The sequence below is a fragment of the Sciurus carolinensis genome, chromosome 11 (genome assembly GCF_902686445.1).
Source record: "Sciurus carolinensis chromosome 11, mSciCar1.2, whole genome shotgun sequence".
In the NCBI taxonomy this organism is placed as follows: Eukaryota; Metazoa; Chordata; class Mammalia; order Rodentia; family Sciuridae; genus Sciurus; species Sciurus carolinensis.
Genome location: NC_062223.1, coordinates 67,267,694 through 67,288,704, shown reverse-complemented (window position 1 = coordinate 67,288,704; position 21,011 = coordinate 67,267,694). Strand labels below are relative to the sequence as shown.

The 21,011-nt window shown below is 35.8% G+C and overlaps 1 pseudogene; it reads left to right on the top strand.

Moving 5' to 3' along the window:
- The first annotated feature begins 9,944 nt into the window (after positions 1–9,944).
- LOC124958358 (40S ribosomal protein S13-like) overlaps positions 9,945–21,011 on the top strand; it is a 31,680-nt pseudogene continuing 20,613 nt past the window's right edge.

The following is a 21,011-nucleotide window of genomic DNA, read 5'->3' as shown; positions in this document are numbered from 1 at the left end:
ACATGCCAGGTACTCAGGAGGCTGAGGACGGAGGATCAAAAATTTTAGATCAGTCTCAGCAACTCAACAAGACCCTCAGCAATTTAGCAAGATGCTATCTCAAAATAAATAAATAAAAAGTACTGGGTATATAGCTTAGTGACAAAGTACTTATGGGTTCAATCCCTTGGACAATTTAGGTAGACAAGCATGACAGCATGATAGTAAGATACATATTAAGGAGATGATGCAAGAAATACATCTGAAAACCAGATACATGCAAATATATACTTAAAAATAAAATAAACATGTAAATAGATTTAGATTTTACCAGATCATAACATTCTGTCATCAATAAAACATTCTCTTTTCACATCAAAAAACATGCTCCTTTCATATAATCCAAGAAGATGACATAACCAGGATAAACTTTTCACTTTAACTCAGATGAGTTATATAAAAAAGCTTAGATAATTAAACTGACCTGAATCAATCAGTTCTTGTTTTCCCATTTTATACAAACCTAGCTATATAAATGAAATAAGAATAGCCTGGGTTAACAAATATAAGGACCTACATACATTATGTTGCATACATTAGCCTTGAACTAAATTTTCTGAAACCTGTGTGTTTCTAAAATATAGCCTGTAAAAATGAAATAAGCAATGGTCAAAAACTTTAGATTCTCTAAGTCTCAGTTTCCTCATCTGTGAAACAACAATAACACAGTTTACTCTGCCCACTTCAGAGAGTTTTTGTGTGCATCAAACATGAACATCCTCAAAAAACCATAGAATGCTATGAAAAATGTAAAAGAGGCAGTATAAAGATGTGGTCAAAAGCAGGGATCTGGAACCAAACTGCAATATTGCAACTCTTATTAGTCATGTGACCTTGAACACATTACGTAATCTCTCTAGATCTTAATTCACTTATCTGTAAAATATGTACATGTGTGTATTTATTTAATATTACCTATCTAAGGGATATTAAGATTAGATGAGTTAATTTATGTAAAATATTTACTAGAATGCCTGCTACAAGATAAATATTTAATAAAGGTTAGAATATTCCAAGTAGTATTCTTGTCCATAAGATTTAAAATGCTGTTCTATCTAAAATTATTGTTAAAAAAAAGATCCATTTCTGCCATATTACTCAGATATTTACAATGGAGAATGAGAAAAAACCACTAGAAACTTCAATCTTGTAATCCCAATGCAATAAGCAATCAATAGCATAGTACTCCAAAATAAATTCACTGACTCTATACTACATATTTGTCTGACACAAAAGAAAACATTGATATTTTATATATATTTGATACACTGATCAAAACGCAGAATCACAAACAATTTGCATTACAATTCCTTCCTCAAAAGATACTGATAACAATGTGTCAAAATGTACTCTACTGGGGCTGGGGTTGTGGCTCAGTGGTAGAGTGCTGGCCTAGCACACATGAGGCCCTGGGTTCAATTCTCAACACCACATAAAAATAAAATAAAGATACAAAAAATAAATAAATAAATAAATAAAAAACAAAGGCATTGTGTCCACCTGCAACTTAAATATATATATATATTACTTGAATGAATTTTTCATCTTGATTGATGCATAGTGATGTACAATTCACTTCTAAAGCTAGTGGTTAACTTGAGTAGGAGATTTTTGCAGTTCGACACTAAAATAATGAACTTCTGTGTGCATTTTTCTATGCTTTATTTTTTTAACGTAGTTATTTCATTTTCATGAGATGTTTGGTTTGTTTATAAAATATAAGGATAGTTATAAATACTGTAAGTATTGTAATGTTATGAATGCAGGTTATTTGAAAGCTGTTTATTATTATATCATTCCTGATAATGCTATGTGTTTTTAATAAAATTTATATTTATTTAATGCAAATATATATATATATATATATATATATATATATATATACACACACACATACAGAATGCATTCTATTGTCATGTATGACTAATTAGAACAAATTTTTACAAAAAAAAAAAAAAAGGGGGTGGGAAGAGTTAGTGTTAGGTTTAGAGTTAGGTTTAGGGAGGGGGGTAAGAATGGAGGAAGGAAGGACTGTATAGAGGGAAAAGAGGGGTGGGAGGGGTGGGGGGAAGGGAAAAAAATAACAGAATGAATCAAACATTGCCCTATGTGGGTTTGTGATTACACAAATGGTATGCCTTTGCGCCATATGCAGGCAGAGAGACAGCATGTATCCCATTTGTGTACAATAATTAAAAAAAAAAAAAAAAAAAAAGGTACTGATAAACAGGACAGTGTGGTGGTGCATCCTATCCCAGTGATTTGGGAGACTGAGGCAGGAGGATTACAAATTTAAAGCCAGCTTCAGCAATTTAGCAAAGCCCAAAGCAACTTTGTGAGACTCTGCCTCAAAATAAAAAATTTTAAAAAGGGCTGGGAATGTGGCTCAGTGGTTAAGCACCCTTGTGTTTAATCCCTGGTACCCGCCCTACCCAACCCTGCCCCCCAAAAGGTACTGATACTTGGGGTAAAAGCACTGCTACCACAGACTGGACTCATAATCCTATGATAAATTTAACTGTAAAGAATCTTATACTTGTAGTTGACAAATACAAACCATTCCCACTGCATCTTGGTCAAAGGGATTCCATTCTACATTCTCAGGATATCGGGCAAGGACCTTAGACTTGAATGTTCGTCTCAATGGTGTCTGCTCAAAATTTTCTCCTATAAGAAAAAGAATGAAACAAATCAATTCTATAAGTTCCTTTAAATCACAGGGTTATGCCTGTCTGAGCTTGGGAGTCCAGCAAGGTACAGAAATAAAGGCAAGGGGATTAGTATGCCAACCATCTAAGAATAGGAAAGGCATTAAAGTTATTAGATCAGTAAAGAAGCTGAAAAAGTATAATATGGTTAATAGTGGACACCACTAGCTCTCTGCTTTTCTTTCAATTGAAATTATTACTACAAAACCAATAGTCAATTTTCATGGAGGAGAGGGGAATAAGCACAAGGAATGACAAAGGACTGTATATATTTTTTTCTTTCCCTGAAAGTCACATTTAATTTGTTAAAAGCCAACTGAAAACATCATTAGAAGCAGAATACTGTAAGTTCAGAATAAGCTATACATTTCTGTGATCGCTAAAAAAAGAGACTAAAAGATACAAGAACACCAAGAAAGCAGACTTCAGGGTAAATCTAATTAAGCTATTCTGTTTGGAATCATTCCAAATTTCTAAAATTCTTTGTTTCTCCCCTCCCCCTCCTAAAAAACAGTAGAGTATACTGAAATAAAGAATACTGAAGTGAGGAGGGGAAAAACAAAGAACCCACCACCTACAGAGATATAAATCTGAAAAATCTACTGGTCAAAAAAAGCACAAGAAAGTTAGAAGGTCACAGGGTACAGAATGCCACTGAAGACGTGTAAGAATCACCAGAAAGCTTTGGGTTTTCTCAATTTTGTTTTGTTTTTACCTTCAGTCGTACTTGAAATGAAAGATCTGGCACCATCCCTGGCTTTAGAAGCCTGTATGTACTGGCATAATGCTATATGATAAATGAAATAACAAAGTATTACAATAAAGCAGTGTTATTCAAACTTTTTGACCACGACTCCAGTACAAAACACATTATACATTGTCATGAAGTAATAAACACATACATGTATGTGTAGACATAAATTTACCTAAAACAAAAACTTCATAAAACAATACTTACCTTTACCATATGTGATGCCCTCTCACATCTTCTACTCTGCATCATTTTTTAAAAAAATCCTTGGGGCTGCGATTGTGGCTCAATGGTAGAGCACTTGCCTAGCATGCGTGAGGCACTGGGTTCAATCCTCAGCACCACATAAAACTAAATAAAATAAATTGTGTCCATCTACGACTAAAAAAAAAAAAAAAAATGTAAAAGCTGATTGCAGACCCACTAATGACCACAATTCATGGTTTGAAAAACACTACAATAAGATATAATAAAGAGCTCCACTGATACTAATTAACTATCAAGTCCTTAGGGTTTTACTTGAAAGAAATCCCCCCAAATATTGCTTTTCCTAAGGGGTTGGGGACAAATTATATGTGCCTAAATAGCTCAAACAAGTAAGTTTAACAAGTATCATGGAAAAACATAAGAAACCAGATCAACTGAGTTGAATTCTATACCTATTTTCTGAGTTATCATGTTATATAAAGAACTTAGGTACTGTAGGGATAGAGATGAACCAGACCCAACACTTACCCTCAAGAATCTTACAGTAAGAAAGCATTCCCTCTAAAAACAGGAACAATACAGAGATGCCCACTTGTACCACTACTATTCAACATATTCCTTGAAACTCTAGCCATAGCAATTAGGCAAGAGTAGGAAATTAAAGGGATACAAATTGGAAAAGAAGAGCTCAAACTGTTTACTAATGACATGATCCTATATTTAGAAGACCCAAAAAACACCACCAGAAAACTTCTATAACTCATAATGAATTCAGCAAAGTAGTAGAATACAAAATCAACAACCATAAATTAATAGAGTTCCTGAATCTGCTGAAAAAGGCCATTTACAATCGTTTCAAAAAAAAAAATAAAAAAACAATACTTGGGAATCAATCTAACTAAAGAGGGGAAGGACCTCTACAATGAAAACTATAAAACACTAAAGAAAGAAACTGAAGATCTTAAATGATGGAAAGATTTCCCATGTTATTAGGCAGGCAGAATTAATATTGTCAAAATGGCCATACTACCAAAAGCTCTATACAGATTCAATACAATTCCCATCAAAATTCTAAGATGTTGTTCATAGAAATAGGAAAAGCAATCATAAAATTCATTTCAAAAAATAAGAGGTCCAGATAGCCAAAGCAATCCTTAGCAAGTAAAGCAAACCATGAGGTATCACAATACCAGACCTTAAATTATACTAGAGTTATAGTAACAAAAACAGCATGGTGTTGGCACCAAAACAGGCATGAAGACCAATGGAAGAGAAGACATAGAGACACACCCACATAAATACTGACTTATCTCATACTTGAAAAGGGTACCAAAAACATACACTGGAGAAAAGATAACCTTTTTAACAAAATGGCACTGGGAAAACTGGAAATCTATATGTAGTAGAATGACATTTAACCCGGATCTCTCACCCTACACAAAACTCAAGTCAAAGTGGACTGAAGGCCTATGAAATAGATCAGAAACCCTGTACCTTCTAAAAGAATATGCAGGCCCAACACTCCAACATATCAGCTTAGGAACTGACTTTCTTAACAAGACTACTAAAGCACAAGAAGTAAAATAAATAATCAATAAATAGGATGGTATCAAATTAAAAAGCTTCTGCACAGCAAAGGAAACAAGAGTGTGAAGAGAGCCTACAGAATGGAAGAAAATCTATGCCACCTACTCCTCAAATAAGGATATCCAGGATATACAAAAAATTCAAAACCTTAACACCAAAGAAACAACCCAATCAATAAATGGACGAAGGAACTAAACAGATACTTCTTAAAAGAAGAAATAAGAACAGTCAACAAATACATGAAAAAATGTTCAACATCTCTAGCAGATAGAGAAATACAAATTTACACTGAAATTTTATCTCACTCCAGTCAGAAGGGAAATTATCAATACAAGTAACACTAAACGTTGGCAAGAATGTGGGGAAAAGGGTATATTCACACACTGTCGGTGAGACTGCAATTGGAGTACACTCTGGAAAGCAGTATGGAAATTCTTCAAAAAGCTAGGAATAGAACCACCATTTGACCCAGTTATCCCACTCCTTGGCATATATCCAAAAGATTTAAAATCAGCATACTACAGTGATGCAGTCACATCAATGTTTATAGCAGCACAATTCACAACAGCTAACCTATGGAGCCAACTTAGGTGCCCTTCAACAGAAGAATGGATAAAGAAATTGTGGAATGTACACACACACACACACACACACACACACACACACACACACAATAGGGTATTACTCAGCCATAAAGAAGAATGACTTTAAGACATTTGCTGGTAAATGGACAGATCTGGAGACATTCACACTAAGTGAAATAAACCAATCCCAAAAAACCAAAGGTCAAATATTTTCTCTGATATGTGAAAGCTAACCAAAAATAAGAACAGGAAATTTAAAAAAAAAAAAAAAAAATCAGGGCTGGGGATATAGCTTAGTTGGTAGAATGCTTGCCTCGCAAGCATAAGGCCCTGAGTTCAATCCCCAGCACTGAAAAAAAAAAAAAAAAAAAAAAATCAGTGGAGTAGACAAAGGGGATAAAAGGAAGAGAGGAGGATGGGAAAAGGAAAAACAGCAGAATGAATCTAACATAACTTTCATATATGTACATATATGAATCTCACCATCATGTACATCCATAGAAATTAATTTAAAATAACAACTATAGGGAAATGGTAGGAAAATCAGTAGAGGGAAGGGAACAGGGGACAGCAGAAGGGGAAGGGAAAGAGAGGTATTGGTACTAAATTAGAATGAGATATAGTCCATGCTTTTATAATTATGTCAAAATGGATTCTACTGTCATGTATAACTAAAAAGAACCAATAAATTTCTAAAAATTGACAAAAAAAAAAAAGAATCTTACAGTTAAATGCACATACAGGGGGTACGGACCTAGTTCAGTGGTAGAATGCTTGCTTAGTATGTGTGAGGCTGTGGACTTGATTCCCAACACCAACTAAAAAAATAAGAAAAGGGGGCGGGATAGGAAAGACAGTTGAATTAATTGGATATAACTTTCCTAGTCTTGTATCTGAATACACAACCAGGGTAACTCCACATCACGTACAACCGTAAGAGTGGAATCCTAAATAGAATAAGTTATACTCTATGTATGTATAATTTGTCAAAATGCATTCTACTGTCATGTGTAACTAAAAAGAATAATTTTTAAAAAATAAGAAAAGAAAAATGAATGCACACACATGAATAATCATTTCAGTGGGCTGGGGATACAGCTCAGTCGGTAGAGGCCCTGGGTTCGATCCCCAGGACTCCAGCACCGCAAAAAAAAAAAAAAAAAAAAAAAAAAAAAAAAAAATCATTTCACAGAGAGGTAATTCTCTGAGAGGCTCCAGGTTTTGACAGAAAAAATTGTTCCAACTACAGTTTTCTTTAAGTTGCTATGGAACTAAGAGGCTGATAATTATTAAGGAAGATGCATTTTTCACCATCACAGGATGAGATGGGTCTAAAGTTAGAAAGTTACTCACCCTAAATCATAGCAGAGTCACCTCACAGGTTTCTTAAAAAGAGTTCATGGAGGGCATGGTGATATATACCTGTAATTCCAGCTATTTGGGAAGCCATGGAAGGAGTACCACAAGTTCAAGGACTGCCTCAAAAATTTAGCAAGACCCTATCTCAAAAAAGGGGGGTTGGGAGTGCTGGGATGTGGTTCAGTGTAGAGTGCCTAAATTCAATCCTTAGTACCCCTGGCCACACATACAAACACAAGTTCATAATAATTCTAAGGAACTTGCTTCAAAAACTAAAAGTAATCCCAGTCAGAGTTATTGCTTTTATAACTAAAAATGTCACCTTCGTTTACTCTGATGTTTTGCTCACCCTCAGAAGAATTATTATCACCCTCAGCCCATTTATTCATAATTTTCAACTTTTGACATGATCCAACCTTCTTTTTTTGAGTAAAGCAAGTTTCACAATTTCACATCCACTCATTTCCTGATCGCTTCTTCCAAATCAACTCATCTGAAACTTTCTTTTTGAGCATATTTAATTTCATTACCAGATTACATCTGGTTATCTTCACTCAGGAAAACTGGCAAAAATCAGAAAGCAACTGGCAATAGCTATAGCAATAAAGGGCTATGGCTTATGTAGAGGTGGTCTCTGCTTTCGCTAACACGTCCTCTGAGCCCAACCATGGCAAGCCTGCACTTACTGAACAAAGTAATTAAGCAATAAGCACCTGATATAACGATCTTGTCTACAGACTTAAATTCCCAGAATACATTTTTAAACTGTCTTCAGTTCTGAGACAAGATACCTTTCTTTCTCTTAAGCTTCTTTAGTTGTCAGTTTGCTCATTTCTTCCTAACTAGGCTAGAAAATCCCCTCAGGAAAAAAAAAAAAAAAAAATATATATATATATATATATATATATATATCTTAATGTACAGGAAATCAGGGCAGCTACCACTGTGCTGTATGAAAGTTTTTAAAGAAAGTTATTTTCCTGATGCATATGAGATAGCCCCAAGACATGATGAGAATTCAGAGAACAGCACAGTAAGGAGAGAATCATAAACAGTCAGTGTGATAAAGAGTAGAACTAGAGGTAAGCATGAGACCTGATCTGGAGTGTGGCTAAAAAGGAGGGAGGGGAAAGGTGGCTATTAGAGTCTCTATCCCCTCCACAACCACTTCATTTCCTGCCCTTCTTCAAAGAAGTGGAGGGAAGAGTCTCCCTTCCTATCAAAGGGCCTGGTTCTGAGTAAAAACACCACTGAGGGGGCCAATCTTAAAACAAAAGACCAATGAATGAGACAACCAGTAGCAGGAACACACTATCACTGCAAGGGGAAAGAAAGTATAAAAAGAAGTATGAGAAGCTGCATTCAGTGGTATGCACATGTAATCCCAGAGACTTTGGAGGCTGAGGCAGGAGGATCACAAGTCTAGACCAGCCTCAGTTACTTAGTAAGAACATAAGCAACTTAGTGAGACCCTGTCTCAAAATAAAAATAAAAAGGACTGGTGATGTAGCTCAGTTGGTAAAGCACCCCTGGGTTCAATCCCCAGTACCAAATTGCCTCATATGCATAAGGCCCTGGGTTCAATCCCCAGTACCACCAAAAAAAAAAAAAAATTAAAAACAACAGTAAGGAAACTTAATGCTTCAAAAACACCTACACGGGCCTATGTCCTGAAACCTATATATCACAAGTACTTTAATTATTCAATCATTTAATAACCTTTGGAAATTCAAACAATATTACATGTAATACATCACAAGTGTCATACTTTCCTAGAAATAACAAATAATTTTTTGCCAACACAAAACACAAACATTTCTAACAGTGACTTAAAATTTACTCAAGATTCCTAAATTTCATCACCTATAAAAGGAGGAGTCATAACAGGCAGTCTCAGACATTTTCCAACTATAAAACTCTACAGTTCCAAATGGAATTCCTCACAGCTATCTTTTCTTCACCTCAGTGTTCTTCTGAAGGAAGTAAAATGACAAAATATGCCAGGCAGTTTGGAATATTTCCTAGCAGTTTTTGCCTGTCTATGTATCTCCTTAAAGGAAAAAAAAAAAAAAAGAAAGAAAGAAAAAGAAAAAAACTGGGCCCAATGGTGCTCTCCTGTAATCCCACCTACTCAAGAGGCTGAGGAAGCAGGATCCCAAGTGTGAGGTCAGCCTCAGCAACTTAGAACTGGTCTCAAAAAAAAAAAAAAAAAAAAAAATCAAGCAGGTGTTGGTCTGTCTGTATGAATCTGCTCTGGGGTAAAACAGTTCAGACCAATCATAGCAGATTTTTTTTTTTTTTTTTTTTTGGGTGCTGGGGATCAAACCCAGGACCTTGTGCTTACAAGGCAAGCACTCTACCGACTGAGCTATCTCCCCAGCCCCATAGCAGATTTTTTAAAAAGCTTACATGCCTTACAAGAACTTCTAATGAGTTCTTTGTTTATTTGTTCTACTTTGATCAAGTCAGAAACAAAATATTTGTAGTGCTATTAGTCTGCTGATACTAATTTGATTTGAATAACCTTAAATGAGGGTTGCTTAAACCAGGAAGTTTCAAAGGAAGCTCTGAATTCTTTGAAGTGATTTTATAAAATTTTGCATGAAGATGTGTACATTTTTCTGGGGAGACATCCATAATTTTCATCAGATCTCAAAGGGTTCATAACTCTTTAAAAAGTTAGAAAAAAGTTGCCAGAGCACAGCCATCATGGGTCACATGCATGGTTTAGGGAAGGGCCTGACTCAGTAGGCTCTGCCTTATCACCATAGTGTCCCCATGTGGCTGATTTGACATCTGACAACATGAAGGAGCAGATATACAAACTGGTCAAGAGGGTCACAAATAAGTGCGATACTAAGGGAGGAAGTTACATAACGTTCTACAAGTACACTTCGTGACTGGCAATAAAATCTTAAGAATCCTTAAATGCAAAGAACTTGGGTCTAATCTTCCTGAGGATCTTTACCATTTAATTTAAAAAATTAGACTTCTTAGTGTCCAGAACCATGAGCCAAAATAAACCTTTTTTCTTTACAAGTCTTGGGTATTATGTTATGGCAACAGACCAATTAAATGTTCAAAAGCACTTTGAGAGAAACAAAGGATAAGGTTGAAATTCCACCTGATTCTGAAAGAGAGACAATTTTACCAACTGGCTCAATATTATAAGACCAAGCAGGTGGTCCCCCAAAGTTGGAGTCATCCATAGCCTCTGCCCTGGTGGCATAAATTTGTCTATGTACTCAAACAATAAAGTCATTGTTTAACTTTCAAAAAAATTAGAAACCACAGTTCCAAATGTGTCTCCTAATCTGGGCAGGAAACTTTTGACCATTTACAGATTAAACTAAATGAGCAGGTAAGATACATGCACTACTAAATGACCACTTCCAGGTTGATGCTGACCCAAATCAGGGCAACATTATTCTCCTTTCCTATCATAAGACGTCTATATTGAATAGATGAGAATTCTTTCCTTTTAAACATAAACACATGTAAGTTTAAAAAAATTTCTTTCAAAACTTTCTGCCTAGCCTAGAAGGTCATCAGGAAATATCACCAAAATGCAAAAGTTGTACTTTTATGTTCAATGTATTACATCTGTGAAAGACAATGACATTTTTGAAATGGTAAGAATGAATATGAAAAGGCATATCCCAAACAGTTACATGGGAAAAATCCACATGGTGATACCTTGACCTTTATGTTGTACTACACAAAGCTATTCCACAACATAGCTTAAGTGCTCTGACTTGAGCGTGTCTCAAAAGTTCATGTTTGAGAATATTAATTCTTCAATAAGGCAGTGTTGGGAGATGGGGCCTTTTGGGAGGTAGTCAGGTCATGGGAGCAGAGCCCTCATGAATGGATTAATGGCACTCTCACAGGAATTATTAGTTATTGCAGAAGTATGGCCCCCTTTTCTCTCTTCTGCTCTTGCCCGCTTGCCCTTCCACATTTCTTCATATTGAAGCAGCACAAAATCCTCACCAGATGTGGCTACCCAATCTTGAACTTCTTAGTCTCCAAAACCAAGAACCAAAATAAACTTCCTCAACAGGACTCCCATAGCACAAGAAATAAAAGCAAGAATCATTCACTGGGATAGATTCAAACTAAAAAGCTTTCTCTCAGCAAAGGAAACTATCAGCAATGTGAACAAAGAGCCTACAGAGTGGGAGAAAATCTTTGCCAATCATACTTCAGATAGAGCACTAATCTCCAGAATCTATAAAGAACTCAAAAAACTCTACACCAAGAATGAAAATAATCCAATCGACAAATGGGCTAAGGAAATGAATAGACACTTCACAGAAGAAGATCTACAAGCAATCAACAAACATATGGAAAAATGTTCAACATCTCTAGTAATAAGAGAAATGCAAATCAAAACCACCCTAAGATTCCATCTCACCCCAATTAGAATGGCGATTATCAAGAATACAAGCAACAACAGGTGTTGGCGAGGATGTGGGGAGAAAGGTACACTCATACATTGCTGGTGGGGCTGTAAACTAGTGCAGCCACTCTGGAAAGCAGTGTGGAGACTCCTTAGAAAACTTGGAATGGAACCACCATTTGAACCAGCTATCCCACTCCTTGGCCTATACCCAAAGGACTTAAAATCAGCATATTACAGAGATACAGCCACATCAATGTTCATAGCTGCTCAGTTCACAATAGCCAGATTGTGGAACTTTTTTTCTTTACAAGTCTTAGATATTATGTTATGGCAACAGACCAAGATGCTTCAATTGAAGCAAAATAAACTAACCATCATTTACCAGAAAACTGTTTGTGGGACACGTCAATTATATCTACATCTTAAAGATTTTATATATATGAAATAAGATGAATATTACTTGGAAAAGTTGAAAGACACTTAAGAGGATTTACATCAAATTTAAAAAGTGTTTAAAAAAAAGAAGCAGTGCTAAGTCATTCTTAACATCTGGCACCTTAGAGGAAAATGGGAAAATAACATAAATGTCTGTGAAACTACAACTTAAAAAATTGATTTTGTCAACAAAATAATTTATATCTAGTTGATAAAAGTTCTATTCCCAGTCATGGCAGAGCAGCTCCTATCAATGAACTTTCCTGCAAACAACTATGAACTCTGGACAAAATACAAAAAACAAGTACTTAGAGCTGGAGATTTAGTTCAGTGGTAGGACACTTGCCTTGCATGGGTGAGGCCCTGAGTTTGGTTCCCAGCACTGCAAAAATAAAAATAAAAAATACTACTTAAAGGTAGTAGAGAATGAAAAGCAGGCAAATTCTGACAGGGAAAGAGTTCGGTCAACACTTCAAAAAAGATAATGACACTGGGTGGCTTCCAGTTAGACAAGTCCCAGTCTGTGCATGAGAGGTGGCTAAAATTCTGATAAAACCCCAATGTATTACCAGGTTGAAGAATCAGAGAACAAACTTTAAGACAACCACAGCAACTGGGAAGGTTGTAAATTCTACAAAAAACTAGAAAGGGGTACTTCGAAATCTGTGTTAGAACTCTGCCTACAATTCCAGTCCATCTCTGAACCACGCACATATGGAGCAGACACCAAGTTACCAAATTTGGACTAAAATAATTGAGTTTTCAGGGTGGGTCTGGGGCTCAGTGGTAGAGTGCTTGCCTCACACATGTGAGGCACTAGGTTTGGTCCTCAGCACCACAAAAAAAATAAATGAAGATACTGTGTTCATCTACAACTAAAAAAAATATTTTTAAAAAAGAAATGAGTTTTCCATGCATGTATGAGTTTGTCAGGATGAACCCAAATACTGTGTATAACCATAAAGCTCTAATAAAAAAAAAGGAGGGAGGGGGAACACTTATTCAGAAGGTTGGAGGCAGGAGGACTACAAGTTCAAGGCCAGCCGCAGCAAATTAGCAAGGCCCTAAACAACTTAGGAAAAATAAATTTAAAAAAAGAACTGATTTTCTCCACTCATTGAAGAGAAACAGTTAACAAAACAAAAATCATTGCTCTATGGAAGAGGGTAACAGTAGAATCAGAAATCACAGCCTCTACAACATCATTCTCAATGTCGAAAACACAATCAAGCCAGGCACAGTGGTGCATACCTACAATTTCAGCAATTTGGGAGGCTACGGTAGGAGGACTGAAAGTCCAACTTTATCAATTTAGCAAGGACCTCAACAACTTAACAAGATCCTGTCTCAAAATGAAAAATAAAAAAGGGCTGTGGATGTAGCTCAGTGGTAACACACTTCGGTTCAATCCACAGTATCAAAAAAAAAAAAAAAAGAGAGAGAGAGAAAAAAAAACAATTCAAAATTACTCGACATATAAACAAACAAACAAGCAAATATGACCTGCTCTCAAAAGACAAGTCAACCAATAGATACTGACCTTGAATTGACCTCAATATTGGAATTAGCAGATTTTTAAAACAGCTATGATAATAATGAATTAAAAAACATCTCTCAAAAGAGAAATATACATTATATAATTCAGTGGGTAGGCTTAACAGTAGATTAGAGATGATAGAAGAAACAGTGAATTTAAAAAGAGAAAAACAAAAATTATCCAATCTGAAGAACAGAGAAAAAAAGATTAGAGAGAAAGAAAAGACAGTGAGAAGGGGACCTCAGAGATCTGTGGAGCAACAAGACTAACATACATAAAACTGGAGTTCCAGAGGAAAGTAGAGAGAATGAAGTAGAAGAAATAGTGAATAAATTTTTACCAAATTTGGTAAAAGACAAAAACATACAGATTTGAGACACTCTGTGGACCCAAAGTAAAATAAAAACCAAGGAAACAATACACAGACACATCATATTCAAACTTTTAGAAAGATAAGAGAAAAATCTTGACAGGAGACAGAAAAGGATATACTACATTCAGGAGGGAAATAACTGAAATTATCACTGGGTTCCCATCAGAAACAGTGAAGGCAGCTGGGTCACGTGGCACACATAGAAGGGCCTGGAACAACATATTTCAAGCTCTGAAAGAACATGGGTGCCAACCAAGAATCCTATACCCAGCAAAACTAACCTTCAGATTTGAAGACAAAATAAAATCCTATGATGATAAACAAAAGTTAAAAGAATCTACAAATAGAAAGTCTGCGCTACAGAATATTCTCAGCAAAATATTACATGAGGAGGAAATGAAAAACAACAACGTAGGTCAGCGAAGGGAGGAACTACCCTAAAGGAGAAGCCACACTAGCAAAGAGGAGGAGCAAAAAAAAACTCAAATTTCTAAAATTCATGATGAAAAAGGAAATATCACAACAGACACCACTGAAATACATAACATAATGAGAAGCTACTTTGAAAATCTACACTCCAACAAAATAGAAAATACCAAACACATCGACAAATTTCTAGAGACATTTGCTCCTCCCAAACTGAACCAGGAGGATATACACAATTTAAACAGATCACTTTTAAGCAATGAAATAGAAGAAGCCATCAAAAGCCTACCAAAAAAAGCCCAGGACCAGACAGATTCTCAGCCAAGATCTACCAAGACCTTCAAAGAACAACTCATTCCAGTTCTCCTCAAAGTATTTCAGGAAATAGAAAAAGAGGGAACCCTTCCAAACTCATGCTATGAAGCTAATATCACCCTCATACCCAAACCAGGCAAAGAAAAGAAAATTTTAGGCCTATATCTCTGATGAATACAGATGCAAAAATCCTTAACAAAATTCTGGCAAATCGCATACAAAAACATATTAAGAAGATAGTGCACCACAATCAAATGGGGTTTATCCCGGGATGCAAGGTTGGTTCAACATTCGGAAATCAATACATGTAATTCATCACATCAATAGACTCAAGAGTAAGAATCATATGATCATTTCAACTGAAGCAGAGAAAGCATTCGACAAAATACAACATCCCTTCATGCTCAAAACACTAGAAAAAATAGGGATAGTAGGAACATACCTGAAAATTGTAAAAGCTATTTATGCTAAGCCCACAGCCAACATCATTCTTAATGGAGAAAAACTCAAAGCATTCTCTTTAAAAAAGGGAACAAGACAGGGATGCCCTCTTTTATCACTTCTATTCCATATCGTCCTTGAAATACTAGCCAGAGCAATTAGACAGACCAAAGAAATTAAAGGGATACGAATAGGAAAAGAAGAACTCAAGTTGTCTTTATTTGCTGATTACATGATTCTATATTTAGAGGATCCAAAAAGCTCCACAAGAAAACTTCTAGAACACATAAATGAATTCAGCAAAATAGCAGGATACAAAATCGACACGCATAAATCTAAAGCATTTTTATTCATAAGCAATGAAACATAAGGGAAATGAGAAAAACAATTCCATTCACAATAGCCTCAAAAAAAAAATAAAATACTTGGGAATCAATCTAATCAAAGAAGAGAAAGATCTCTACAATGAAAACTACAGAACATTAAAGAAAGAAATTGAAGAAGACCTTAAAAGATGGAAAGATCTCCCATGTTCTTTGGATAGACAGAATTAATATTGTCAAAATGGCCATACTTTCAAAGGTACTATACAGATTTAATGCAATTCCAATTAAAATCCCTATGACATTTCTCATAGAAACAGAAAAAGCAATCATGAAATTCATCTAGAAGAACAAAAGACCCACAATAGCCAAAGCAATCCTGGGCAGGAAGTGATGCAGGAGGTATCACAATACCAGACCTTAAACTGTACTATAGAGCAATAGTTACAAAAACAGCACGGTATTGGCACCAAAATAGACAGGCAGACCAATAGTACAGGATAGAAGACACAGAGACAAACTCACATAGTACAGTTATCTCATTCTAGACAAAGGTGCCAAAAACTTACAATGGAGAAAAGATAGCCTCTTCAATAAATGGTGCTGGTAAAACTGGAAATACATATGCAGTAAAATGAAATTAAACCCCTATCTCTCACCTTGTATAAAACTCAACTCAAAATGGATCAAGGATCCAGGAATTAGGCCTGAGACTCTTCACCAAATAGAAAAAAAAGTAGGCCGGAATCTCCATCACACTGGCTTAGGACCAAACTTTCTTAACAAGACCCCCATAGCGCAAGAAATAAAAGCAAGAATCAATAAATGGGATGGAGTCAAACTAAAAAAGCTTTTTCCCAGCACAGGAAACAATAATGTGAAAAGAGAGCCTACAGAGTGAGAGAAAATCTTTTCCACACACACCTCAGACATAGCACTAATCTCCAAAGTTTAAGAACTTCAAAACTTTACACTAAAAATAGAAAGAACCCAGTCAATAAATGGGCTAAGGAAATGGGCAGACACTTCACAGAAGAAGATATACAGGCGATCAACAAATATATGAAAAAGTGCTCATCATCCCTGTTAATTAGAAAAATGCAAATTAAAACTACCCTAAGATTTCATCTAACTCCAATCAGAATGGCTATTATCAAGAACACAAGCAATAATAAGTGTTGGCATGGATGTGGGGATTGTTGGTGGAGTTGCAAATTGGTGCAGCCACTCTGGAAAGTAGTATGGAGATTCCTCAGAAAGCTTGGAATGGACCCACCATTTGACCCCGCTATCCCACTCCTTGGTTTATACCCAAAGGACTTAATATCAGCATACTACAATGATGCAGTCACATCAATGTTCACAGCAGCTCAATTCACAATAGCTAGACTGTAGAACCAACCGAGATGCCCTTCAACCGATGAATGGATAAAGAAACTGTGGTATATACATACACACAATGGAATATTACTCAGCCATAGAGAAGAATAAAATTATGGCATTTTTTGGTAAATGGATGAAGTTGAAAATATCATGCTAAGTGAAATAGGCTAAGCCCAAAAAACCAAAGGTCAAATGTTTTCTCTGATAAGTGAATGACAATATACAAGACGGAGGTGGCAGGGGGAAGAGAAGAATGAAGGAACTTTGGATGGTATAGAGGAAAATAGGGTGGGAGGGGGTGGGGAAAAGAAAGATAGTAGAATGAAACAGTATTACCCTATGTATATGAATGATTACATGAATGCTGTGAATCTACATTGTATACAATCACAGAAATGAAAAGTTGTACCCCATTTGTGTACAATGAATCAAAATGCAGTCTGCAAAAATAAAAAAATATTTTAATAAAAAAAAAAGGAATGAAGTTCTGTTATAGGCTATGAGACAGATGAATCCTAAAAGCTAGGAAAAAAAGACCATATATTATATGATTTCACTTATATAAAATGTCAAGAATAGAAAGAAAAAAGTAGATTAGTGGTTGTCAGGTGATGGGGGAACGGGAAAATTGGGATTAATTAACTCCAAGTATTATGCAGTTTCTACTGGGAAAGACTGAGATATTCTCACATTTGATAGTGGTGATGGTTGCACAATACAGTGAGGAAAAAATATATATATATTAAACAACACGAAAATGCACACTTAAAAACGGTAAAGTTATGTTAATTATATCTCAATTATTTAAAAAACAACCAACTGGACCTCATACCCCATAACCTTTCCCTCCATGTGGCCGCCTCCATTTCAAAAGAAAACTGAAGCTTATTCTTTACAAAGGATAAATAAAAGAATGGGTACTTATACTTGGGGATTCAAATTGAGGTATCAAACACCAACAGCTGGAAAACCACAAACACAGATGAGAGCAAGGGTATCTCATTCTAAAAACAGGGAAGTAGGGGCTGGAGAGACAGCTCAGTCAGTAGAGTGCTTGCCTTGCAAGCACAAGGCCCTGGGTTCGTTCCCCAGCACCCAAAATAAAGAAATAAATAAAAACAGGGAAGTAAAAGAAATTTTACATGCTGAAAATTGAGACCCCTGGTGTTTTAATACTTGGCTCTCAGAAAGCAGGCAGCTAGGATTATGCCCTCGAGACAGAGAACTGGAAAAGTCTTTTCTGTGAACCTGAGCAGATCAAGAAAAAAGATCCAGAGATATACTAATGATACCTTTAGGGAAGAAACTCTGCAACCAGATTATTCTACAGTCAACTTCTCAGTCACCAAAATCACCTATGTACACAGAGCATCCAGTCAGTTTCCTAATGTATTATTATTTTTGGTCTTTTTGTTGTAGTGGTGGTGATGGGTTTGATGTTTTTGGGTTTTTTTTTTGTTTTTATCTTTGGTACGGGAGAATGAAACCAGAGATGCTCTACCACTGAGCTACATTGCCAGACCTTTTTGGTTTTGAGACAGGGTCTTCCAAAGTCCCACTAAAACTGCATGGGGCATGAGAGCCTCACTAAATTGCTAAGGCTGGCCTTGAACTTGCAATCCTCCTGCCGTAACCTCCCAAGTTACTAAGAATTACAGATGTGCAACACAACGCCCAGTTTTTGGTTTTGTTTTGTCTGGTATTTTTCTCCGCATATTATCTTTATTTTCCCTTATTTTTTATTTCATTATTTATTTATTTTGGTATGGGATATTGAACCCAGAGGCATTTAACCAATAAGCCACATCCCCAGTACCCCCACTCCTTTTTTTTTTTTTGAGACACAGTCTTGCTAAGTGGCTTAGGGCCTCACTAAATTGCTAAGGCTGCCTTTGAACTTACAATCCTCCTGCCTCATCTCCCCTGCCACTGGAATTATTGGCATGCACCACCACACTTGGTCAATATTCTTAAATGTAAACAGAAAGCCAGAAATTTTGAGACACTGGGAAAAAAGATTCTAAGATTAAAAACAAAGATGTCCTTTGCTAAATTAATTTTTAAATAATAAATAATAGCATAACCTTGAGGAAATATAAATTATACAGGGAAAAAAAAATGCCCAAGAAACATCATCCTGGTAACAGCAAGCACAACAAGCACACATCTTAGTCTCAAATACCATTCTCCAGTAAACAGAGCCATTAGAACCAGCGTCCCTTGGCAAAATGGCTGCTTCTACAACCGGAGCAAGAAACATACAAAATGAGCCTGGAGCATTTTGAAAGTAAGAAAATATCTACAAAAACAAATACAATAACTTAGGCACATCAAAGGGACACTCAAATCAAGTGAAAGATCTCACAATGGCCAAAGTTCAAACAATCTGAATAACAAAGTTGAATTATAACTGAAAGTATAAAATAAATATCCATGAGTCTGTACCAAAACAAATAAGTAATAGATCAATAAATGAAGACAGACAACTCTCTCATGCAAAAGAATTCCAAATAATTTATGTAGACACTTTGCTCCAAAGAAGTGAAATATAACTTTCTACTCCTTAAGTCTTATCTATCCACAGTGACCTCCTTTCCAAAGAGTACAGCACGGAAAGAAGGAAAGAAGAGTTAATTTTACATTGAAGAAAAATCGACATAACCAGGTTATCGACACTGATAAGTCATGTCAACTATATGTATCTTGGATATGGCAGGAATGGCACTTTATCTCTTGATATCTTCTGCCCCCCCCAAAATAATAACCCCAATCTAATCATGAGAAAAACCTCACAAACATGCCAACTGAGGGATACTCTACAAAATATCTAACCAAAACCCTTCAAAAACTGCCAAACTCACCGGGCTTAGTGGCAGAGGTTTTTAATCCCAGTGACTCAGGAAGCTGAGGAAGGGAGAATCACAAGTTCAAGACCAGTCTCAGCACTTAGCAAGGAAAGCCCTAAGCAATTTAGCAAGACCCTATCTCAAAATAAAAAATAAAAAGGACTAGGAATGTAGCTTAGTGATGGAGAGTTCATGGGTTAAATCCCCAGTACCAGGGGGGGAAAATTTTTTTTTAAACTGACAAAGTCATCAAAAACAAGAAAAGTCTGAAAAACTGTCAGTCAAGAAGAGACTAAGAAGGCATGACAACTAAATGTAATATATATATACTGAATGGTACCCTGGAACAGAAAAAGAATATTAGGCAAAAACTTACATCTAAGTACAGACTTTTGTTAATAATAATAATAATAATAATAATAATAACAACAACAACATATTTGTTCATTAATTGTAATGAATGTACCACACTAATAATATAAGATGCAAATATTAGGGGAAACTGAGTGTGAGGTATATATGAACTCTCCCGCATTATCAATTTTTCTCTAACTCTATTCCAAAATAAAGTGTATCAAGAATGTTTTAAAAATCAAAAATCATACCCCATTTAACTACAATATCTAGAATAAGTAAATCTATAGAAACAGAAACTAGCTTTGTGGTTGCCTGAAGTGAAAGTGACTGCTAATGGGTACCAGGTTTCATTACAGAGTGATGAAAATATGATAAAATAAGATTACAGCTGGGCGAGGTTTGAGGTTGAGACAGGAGGATTGCGAGTTTAAAGCTGGCCTCAGCAATGGTGAGGTGCTAAGCAACTAAGTGAGACCTTGTCTCTAAATAAATACAAAAATAGGGCTGGAGATGTGGCTCAGTGGTCAAGGGCCCCTGAGTTTAATCCCCAGTATCAAAAAAAAAAAAAAAAAAAAATTTACAGTGATGACTGCACAACTCTGTAACTACACTAAAAAGTACTGAATTGTACACCTTAAACAAACTTTATGGTACATAAATTATAACTCAATAAAGTTATTTAAAAAACAAAAAGATAATGACAGGAAATTTAGTATGCTAGTAAAATATAGTCTCCTGTCAGAGCATGTGTCATTTCTAACAAAATGGTTTTCCCACATACAAAACAATTTCAATAATAAATATCCTCAGAGACTGGGCATGGTGGTGCATCTATGTAATCCCAGCAACTGGATAGGCTGAGGCAGAAGGACCACAATTTCAAAGTCACCCTCTGCAACTTAGTGAGGCCCTCAGAAACTTAGCAAAAATCCTGT